Raw genomic sequence first — 7,978 nt, forward strand, 5'->3', positions numbered from 1 at the left:
AGTGCTCGCTGGCGTTGCTGGGCGTCGCCGGCTGCTTCACGGAGGGAGGCGCTGCAGTCGGCGGTGGGGTTGGGGAGACTTCGTCGGGCTCGGCGCGCCGCAGCGGATGGACAGCAGTTCCTGGCATTGGGCAAGGGCGGCGGAACGCTGGTGCTTGATTGGACCGGGGCCGCCGCCGGATCTCTTGATCGGAACGGCGGAAAGGGCGGCGGTGGCGGCTATGCGAGCAGAAACGTGCGGGGGCGCGGGAGGTGGGGGTGGGGGCGGACGCGCTAATTTTCTTGCGGAACGGATTTTTTTTTACCATTCTACCCTTTTGACCAAAAATTAAATTTTTAACTGATTTTTCAGATCCGACGGTCAAGAAAAATCAGTGGTGGAGTTACTCGAAAGTACAACTTGTAACCTGCCAATCACCCTAAAAGAGCTCTCTCTCTCTCTATATATATATATATATATATTTTTTTTTTTAAATAGGGACACTCACTGCCATCTGGAAGAACAGCGAGACAAAAGGCAAGGAAAGTTGGAACCAAATCAGGGGAACATTCAAGATATAATAACGATGGTGAAGTCGAAAGATGACAAAATTCTTGGCGTGGCGTCTCGGCCAGGGAAAGAAGACGAAGATGACCTCGCTGTTCTTTCTTGGGTAGAATCAAATTAAGTTTAGGCTGGTGTTGCTCTTTGGATTAACTAGCTAATACCCCGCACGTTGCTGCAGGAATTCATAGGAATATATGTGATCAATATTTGTGTAGTAAAGAAGAGTAGTTCAACTAATATGACAGATGGAAGGAAAAATATGGATACTATACTAAGATATAGTTTACAACTTTTCATGAATAATTCATTGTTTAAATATAAACACGATACCATCCAAGAGAGTTAGACCTGAATCCATTCTTTCTAAAAATCAGATTAAAATTTGAATTGCTATTACTATCGGTGCCTTCCGGGAAATTAGTTGAAAATGTGTAATTCCATTTCTCATACAATCATCAGTTGAAATTAGTTGTTTCATAGTATTCCTTTTTTGGACGATGTTTCATAGTATTCTTGATATTTGCAATTTCACCATTATATGTATGTGAACTTGGATCATCAAACAATCTAAGAATTTCCCTAACATCGTTCCACGATTTTGGTGTCATTTTTTTCTGGACCGAGCTAGAATGCCATCCTCAGGTGAAGACTAATGCCGTTCATTAATTAGGGTTGAAGCACATATAAAAAAAAGGAAAGTTGCAGAGAGAATAATCATTAATACAGGTATTGTCAATACCCTGTCCATTCACGCAGAATCAATAATTAGTAGGTGCGGAATGAAATTGGAGGACAGAGAGTGTTCAAGTTCTCAGAATTGTTGACAAATTAGATTACTCGTAGTCAATTATGCCAGCCAGATTCACTATGGCGAGCCACAGTGGCTAACTCGGAAATATTCTACAAATAAAATGGAGTAACAATTCTTCCTTCCATTTTTTTAGGTAGTTGAGACAATCCTTAAAGCATCTAATAGGCAATGTAGCAAGCTTGGGTAAATGGTGCTAAAATAAATTAGTACAATATAATACATAGTACATTAGTTGCTAATTTATTGAACCAAAACAGGAGGACATTACTTGCTAATTTGGTGAAACAAAATAGGAGTGGTCGGTAGAATTAAACACACGCACAACCCTTTGTTTGATTCTTGCCCTTAATCAATTTGCATACTTACATTGCATGCAGAAGGAATAATGTGAATGAAAACAGACTAACATATGAAGATGTGTTGATGCTGCAGCGAGGGAGCGAAAGGGGCCTAGCACTAGAGTTCATCCCGCCGCACAATAGATGGATACATGTATACACCCGGGCACGCATTAGCGTGCTTTTATGGTATGGCCATCGGTTGCCCTCCAACCATGGAGGCCATCATTGCCGCGTGCACTGGGCGTGATCCCTTGACGACGACCTACTCCTTCCTGTTGCATCCCTTGTCCTGCTCTTCAGTGTCTTCATCTGTTCTTTGGTGCATCAATCCCTCCTTCCCTGGAAAGAATGGCGCAGCTCCGCTTATATTGCAATGACAGCAACAACTCTGATGTGCCGACAACAACGTATTTTATAACGGGAGATTTCATTTCTTGGCAGCTCATCTCAAACACAACAGCCGCTTAGCGGGAAAGCATTTTCATCAGAAAAAAAGGAGATCGTCAATAGGAAAAAGATTTACGGGAACAAAGTTGACTGAAAAGTGAGAAGCGCTACAGCAGAACTGGACGTGGATTTTTAGAACAGCTGCACCCGGGCCCTGCTATCCTAGCTGTCCAATATTGCTTTAAGATCTGTGCAACACAACTAACTTTCTATCTGAAATTTTCTCTTTTTTGTTTCTCTCGCATAAAACATGTTTTGAAGTTCAAACCTTTGCAGCGTGGCAAAGCTTTCTATCTAGAATCTAGGATAAATCTTTCAGATTTTTTGGTCAAAAATAAATATACAAAAAATGTTTTTTTAGATTTAAAAATCATTTTTTGTATATTTATTTTTGACCAAAAAATCTGAAAGATTTATCCTAGATTCTAGATAGAAAACTTTGCTACGCTGCAAAGGTTTGAACTTCAAAACATGTTTTATGCGAGAGAAACAAAAAAGAGAAATGTGTTTGCACAAATCGCGAAGCGCAGAATGGATGGCTAGGATAGCAGGGCCTGGGTGCAGCTGTGCTATTATATATTTTCGCAGCAGAACTGGTGAAGAACTGAAGATTGACATGGTGTTGTACTTGCTAGTGCTACTGAATCAGGAAACGGACAGGACATAGATGGCTTGCATGTACCTGTTGTGAATCGTCGCCCTGTAGCCTCCGGCTTGCCGTCTGATCCCTGGTCGCCGCCTTGCCGCCTCACCCGTTGTTGCCTCCAGCTTGCGCTGAAGTAGCCGCCGGCCCGCTGAGCCGCCGCAACCTGTTAATACGGGAGGGGGTGAAGGGTGCTGGCCCGTCGCTGCCTCCAGGAACCGTGCATCAAGAACAATTGCTCGCCTGGAATCCTCCCGACCTACTCCTCTCGCACCTTTTCTTGGTGAGGCCAGACCGACCGGGGACCTGCAATATATAGCACCCTCGTCGGTTACTCTTGGATCGATCTGTTTCCTTCCTTACTGGAAAATATTAACAGGAGGTTGATGAATAATATTTGGTGGAGAAGGTGAAAAGGAAGAAGGAAATCAATAGGTGGATGTGTAATTACCATGGAGAAGATTATGGAAACAATATATGAGAGGATGAGGAGTAAGATTTGGTGGAAACGATAAATAGGAAGAGGGAAATTAATGGGTGGGAGAGTAATTAGCATGGAGAAGATTAGAGGTGCTGCCGTGGAGAAGACGGGAAGTCTGGAACAGATGTTTCAGGAGAGGAAAAAAATGACAAGAGCAGATAGCTATTTGTAACTGAATGATGACATGTCATGCATGCTGAGGTGGACTATCTGCATGTAGAGAGAATGACTTGTAGTGGGGAGCAACTTCTTAAAAATGTAAGATTCTGGAAGGTTAGGTTCACAAACTGCTTGTGCTCTTCTTTAGTTCACACCAAGACAAGTGAGTACCAGCACACGGCAAAAACTGAGCAACAGATGAGAGGAAGAGGCATAGCCTAGCCCAAGACAGTTTCCTCGCTGACGCCGGCGGCTTCAGCAAAGACTGCGACGGGCACTCATGGCGCAAGATGGACCAAGCAAAATTACAAACGCCGGTGGTGCCTTGCCAGCGATTTATCCAAGCAAAGGAAGGCATCATCTTTTGCCTTGATCAAGCTAAGTATCAACCTAGCTTGCTAGCTACCCCTGGCATCAATCGACCCGGCCGCTACAAACAGGGAGCACTACTACATTGCAGCTTTACGCCTTTCAATCCACACCACCTGGCTGTGACCCAACCAACCAAACGTCCCCTGAGAGCAAGGAGGAGAAATTAATCATGGCGATGATGCTGGACGCCTTCGCGTCCTACCTCGGCGACCTGCTCAAGCAGACGGCGGAGGAGGAGCTGGGGATGATGCTCGGCGTCTCCGGCGACATTGACAAGATGGGCGTCAAGCTCGGGGGCCTCAAGAACCTCCTTGCTGATGCCGAGAGGAGGCGCATCACAGATGATAGCGTGCAGCAATGGGTGACCGAGCTCAAGCGCGCCATGTACGAAGCCACCGACATCCTTGACCTCTGCCAGCTCAAAATCATGGAGAGGGGATCGTCTACCCCAGACATTGGATGCTGCAATCCCTTGCTCTTCTGCTTGAGGAATCCCCGCTTCACCCATGAAATCGGCGGCTGCATCAAGAAGCTCAACCAGACGCTCGACTCCATCAATGTCACGCCCAATATGCGACCCTATCCAAAAGGAACTCGACGGTCCCACCAAGGATAGACCCGCATATTGAAACGTTTTTGCAAGGTGGATATCATTACATCAACATTACATAATAGATGTGGATACATACATAAGGCACAATTGCCACAAGAAAACATCAACATCATATACAAGAACAAAATCCGACTACGGATGAAACATAAACAGAAGCTCAAACGACATCCACCCTGCTAGCCCAGGCTGCCGACCTGGAACCTATCCCCTGATCGAAGAAGCAAAAGAAGAACTCCAAAACAAGCAAACATCGCTCTCACGTCATGATCATCGCAAACCTGTACCTGCAACTGGTGGTGTAGTAATCTGTGAGCCACGAGGACTCAGCAATCCCATTACCATGTGTATCAAGACTAGCAAAGCTTAAAGGGAAAGGAAGGGGTAAAGTGGTGAGGTTGCAGCAGCGGCTAAGCATATATGGTGGCTAACATACGCAAATGAGAGCGAGAAGAGAAACAAAGGAACGGTCGTCAACTAGTAATGATCAAGAAGTGATCCTGAACTCCTACTTACGTCAGACATAACCCAGAAACCGTGTTCTCCTCTCGATCAACCCCGAATAGAGACACTCACGGTTACGCACACGGTTGGTGTATTTTAGAAGAGTTTACTTCAAGTTAACTACAACCGGATATTAACAAATTCCCATCTGCCACATAACCGCGGGCACGACTCTCGAAAGTTTATACCCTGCAGGGGTGTCCCAACTTAGCCCATGATAAGCTCTCGCGATCAACGAAGGATATTCCTTCTCCCGGGAAGACCCGATCAATCTCGGAATCCCGGTTTATAAGACATTTCGACAATGGTAAAACAAGACCAGCAAGACCGCCCGATGCGCCGACATCCCGATAGGAGCTGCACATATCTTGTTCTCAGGGCAACACCGGATAAGCGAAGCGTACAGGAACCGACGAATCCAAGTTGCCAAGGAAATGGTCCCGCACGGTGCTTTAGTTTGGACCAACACTTAGACAAGCATTGGCCCGGGGGGGCTAAATAAAGATGACCCTTAGGTTAATTACTCCCAAGGGAAAGTAGGTGGTGGTGAGGCAAATGGTAAAACCAAGGTTGGGCCTTGCTGGAGGAGTCTTATTCAAAGCGAACTGTCAAGGGGGTCCCATAAATCACCCGACCGCGTTAGGGACGCAAAATCCGGGAACATAATACCGATATGACGGAAACTAGGGCGGCAAGAGTGGAACAAAACACAAGGCATAAGGCCGAGCCTTCCACCCTTTACCAAGTATATAGATGCATTAATAATATAAAATATATTGTGATATCCCAACAAGTAAACATGTTCCAGCAAGGAACAACATCTCCATGTTCCAACAAGGAACAAACTTCATCTTCACCTGCAACTAACAACGCTATAAGAGGGGCTGAGCAAAGCGGTAACCTAGCCAAACAACAGTTTGCTAGGAATGGTGTCAAAGGTTAGAGGTTGACATGGCAATTTGGGATGGCTTGATAAACAGGTAATAGGTAGCGCAGCATAGCGATAGAACGAAGCAACTAACATAGCAATGATAGTAGTGAGATCCAGGGTAGCGGTCATCTTGCCTGAAATCCCGCTAGGAAGAAGAACGAGTCCATGAAGAAGATGAAGCCATGAAGACGAACCAAGCGTAGACGAACGAATCCTCACGATCGCAACGAAACAGGAACTAACAAGAAGAAGCACACAACAAGGTAAACACACCACACATGAACAAGACAAGATGCACAACAAGCATGATGCATGACAAAGCTACATGAAGCTACTCATGGCAAGAGATGATGCAAACAAGAGCAACACATCAAGGCAAGTTTAAATGAGGCCGGGAACAACGTATAACAATTCCGGTAAGTCCTCATATGCAAATTTCGAAATTGGTCTAGATCTGATTAACTTTATGTTCAAGTTGTTAAACAGCAATTTAAAATGCACCAAGATGATCTACACGAAATTCTAGTCAAGTTACATATAAAGTTCATTTAATTCGGAGCTACGGCCTAGAAGATATGAGCAAAACAAGTTAAACATGACATTGATGCAAAATGCATACCAACATCAAGCAAACACCTCAAAACATGGATGCAACATGATAATATGAAACTACATGCAAAATCAAGCAAGTTTCATATAGAGCACACTCAAAACGGAGCAACGGTGCAACACATACACACAAAACAAGTCATGACAACAATCTGCCTAAAACAGCAACAAGGCATATTGCAAGCATCAAAACAACATGCTACAGCATCCCAACGTAATAACAGAAGGCCTGGGCATGATGTACAGGTAAAGCATGACAAAACATGAACACTGAGCTATCTCCAGAAATCACTAGAACATGCTCAAAATTACATGGCAAGATTGCAAATAATAACAGTTTCAGACTTGTCAGAAAATAACATGAGTTTGCAATGTTTAGAGCTATTAAACAACATGTTACAGGAACTTATCAATGCAAACAAAGCCATGGCATGAATCTACTAATAGCATATAACAAAAGTCCCTTACTGACCATGAGCCAAAAGGGATCATAAAATACAATTGCAAGCATGTGAATATAGCAAAAACATAAACAGATTCAGACTTGGTGAAAAACTGGAGCATGGCATAAACAGATAACAAGTAGGCATGTTGGTGAGCTTGAATCACTCACCACAGAGCAATAAATGGCATGAGAAGGTAACCAACAACAAGATGACATAAACATGAAGCTAAGCATGGCAATATCATAGTCATAGGATGCATGGATCACTAGCAAAACACATGGCAAAACTGAACATAATATTAACAGGCTGACAGCAACATTATTTAGGAAGTTTGGAGCAAGATAACAACAAGTTACGGCAGGACATAAATGCAACCAGGGGCATGGATGGATAGAGCATGACATTTAAAACAAAACATCCTTAGTGAACATCTCCAAATTATGCATAGAACTCATGGTAGCAGCAAGTTTACATGACAACAAAATATAACAGACTCAGACTTAGCAGAAATCACTAAGTCACAGAAATCAGCAACATCACGGAGGCTACTTTGCATGCTTGTGCTAGTCACCACATAGATCACAAAAATACATGGCAAGCACCCCTGTAAAGATGGCATGTCATAGTTCAAAACACATGTAGAGCTCATTCTCATAAGATGCACACATCAAATGTAACAAAAATGACAAATCATCAAGTTATAACAGTTTCAGTAGGTTAACATCATATAACACTTTTGCAACGATAAATCAGGCATCTAGATGACCTCAAATGAATAAGACGCAATGAAATGAAATTATGTACTCTTCGAGGCGAACAATTTGACATATTATACGCACAAAACGAAGCTACGGATGCAGAGATACGATGGCATGAATATGGCATGAAAATGACAGAAATCTGGGACTTAGTGGAATTTCATACCCTCCGGGAAAAGTCAACGGGACGAGGAGATCCCGGGACGGAGCGGACCGGGCGGCGGGGCGTTTGGATCCCGGGACGGGTGGATCTCATCCACCCGCCCGAATCTAGCCGGAGCGAACGGGCGGCGGCGGCGCGAGGCCGGAAGTGGCCGGGG

General features: G+C 44.2%; 1 long non-coding RNA gene and 1 pseudogene across 1 annotated transcript; one reads left to right on the forward strand and one right to left on the reverse strand.

Annotated features, from left to right (window-relative positions):
- Window positions 1–1,622: 1,622 nt before the first annotated feature.
- LOC123094146 (uncharacterized) lies at window positions 1,623–3,650 on the reverse strand. Its single transcript, XR_006445762.1, has 3 exons — window positions 3,240–3,650; window positions 2,828–3,094; window positions 1,623–2,037 (listed from the first exon to the last, which is right to left on the reverse strand). It is a non-coding gene; the product is annotated as an uncharacterized lncRNA (long non-coding RNA).
- Window positions 3,651–3,969: 319 nt separating this feature from the next.
- LOC123094105 (putative disease resistance protein RGA4) overlaps window positions 3,970–7,978 on the forward strand; it is an 8,067-nt pseudogene continuing 4,058 nt past the window's right edge.

The sequence above is a fragment of the Triticum aestivum genome, chromosome 4B (assembly GCF_018294505.1).
Source record: "Triticum aestivum cultivar Chinese Spring chromosome 4B, IWGSC CS RefSeq v2.1, whole genome shotgun sequence".
NCBI classification, from domain to species: Eukaryota; Viridiplantae; Streptophyta; class Magnoliopsida; order Poales; family Poaceae; genus Triticum; species Triticum aestivum.